The following is a 1,776-nucleotide window of genomic DNA, read 5'->3' as shown; positions in this document are numbered from 1 at the left end:
ATAGGACTCATCCATCCTATGCGCGCAGCGGATAATAGTTGCCCCACTTTACCGCAGATCTTGCAGGAAGGATAGGCAGAAGGGCCACGGCGATCACTAGCAGGACGAGAGGGTGCATAACCTTGAGAACGACCACGACCACGATCCCTACGCCCACGATTCTTCTGCTGACCACCACGACTAGCATAATTGGTAGAAGATCCAAGATTTAACTAAAGTTCAGCACGACCAGTATAATTGGCCGAAGATCCCAAATTTAACTGAAGTTCAGCCTGGTGTTGTAGTTGGCGAGCTTCACACGTCATTAGATGTGCAAACAATCATCAAGCGTGAGGGCTTCACTCTTGGTAGTCATTGAGGTGACGAAAGGATCATAGTCAGGGCCAAGACCAGCGAGAAGATACGCGATCACATCATCATCCTGCAAGGCAGAGCCGGCGGCGGCCAGCTCGGTGGCTAGCCCTTTGATCTTGCGAAAATAATTTGCAGTAGATTGATCTCGTTTCTTGGACGTGGCGAGCTCAACACGAATCTGAGTAGTGCGAGCACGAGTTGACGATGAAAACATCTGCTGCAGGGTATCCCACGCCTCCTTGGACGTAGTAGGGGCAACCACATCATGAAGAATCTCCTCATACATGGAGGAGAGAAGGCCGCTAAGGACCTGTTGATCCTGATCATACCATTGATTATAGGCCGGATTAGAGACCAGCTCAGCACCAGCAGCAGTTGAGGAAGGGACCAGCTTGGCAGGTGCGGCATTGGTGCCGTACTCCGTAGGTAGGGGAGGAGCTGGGCACGCCATATGATGAAGTTGTTTTTAGTTAGACGAATTGTGACAGCATGGTGTAGAGGGATTGGGCCAAAAGTCGCCATGGTAGTTGAGACGGTGTTGGAGATGGTGGATGGAGAGGAGGAAGAAGACATGGTAGACATTTAAAAAATAAACCTTGGCTCTGATACCATGTTAGATTGAATGGCACGATAACCTATATGGGTCACGACCTCATGTATTTATAGATGTGTATAATGAAGATTACATTCCAAATCTATGATTTGATAACAAACCATGAAATCATAGATTTGGTAACAAACCCTTCAAATCATAGATTTGGTAACAAACTAGTAAATCCTAGATTATCTTAATACATACAGATATGATCTATTTTACGTTTAACAGGGGTAACCTATACAGTGAGTTTGTATGAGACTAGACCAAAAAAATATTTAATCTCTCCCTATAAATCAATTAATTGAGAAGATTAATAATTCTCATGATGATCATATGCGACTCGATTTTAATACTGAGTGAGTTATGAACTCCTACCTGTGATTTGCATGGGTGAAAGTCTTGTAACCTTCAATATGCCTACCATTTCTAATATCAGTTATACATATTGTTCATGCTTATACCGAGGTTATATTGAATGTTATTTATCATTCTTCATGTCATTCATATCATGCTATACATTCAATTCACAAGACATAACGTAACATTTTTCATGCTTTCAACATAACGTTTCATAGTGCACAAGTCATACAGCATACCTTACCAGTCACATAATGCAACCAAGCATAACACACCACATCACATTATATCGCATATCAATTCATGCAAGACAACATAACGTTCACGTTGCATAACATTTACGTATTAAATCATAACGGTCTCAACATACAAATTATGACATATGTGAAACCATGGGCATGTGCCAACATACAACATACAATTTCTATAACCTACGACGGTAGGGCTACTTACTTGGTTTGCCTAGG

The 1,776-nt window shown here is 42.4% G+C and overlaps 1 non-coding gene across 1 annotated transcript; it reads right to left on the bottom strand.

Annotated features, from left to right (window-relative positions):
• Positions 1 to 291: 291 nt before the first annotated feature.
• On the bottom strand, positions 292 to 430 carry LOC111436733. The gene has a single exon (XR_002709321.1). It is a non-coding gene; the product is annotated as a small nucleolar RNA Z247 (small nucleolar RNA).
• Between the last annotated feature and the right edge of the window lie 1,346 nt (positions 431 to 1,776).

The sequence above is a fragment of the Cucurbita moschata genome, unplaced genomic scaffold (genome assembly GCF_002738365.1).
Source record: "Cucurbita moschata cultivar Rifu unplaced genomic scaffold, Cmos_1.0 Cmo_Scf00059, whole genome shotgun sequence".
Taxonomy (NCBI): Eukaryota; Viridiplantae; Streptophyta; class Magnoliopsida; order Cucurbitales; family Cucurbitaceae; genus Cucurbita; species Cucurbita moschata.
The sequence above is the reverse complement of the archived record's forward strand: the minus strand, read 5'-3'. Positions and strand labels throughout refer to the sequence as shown.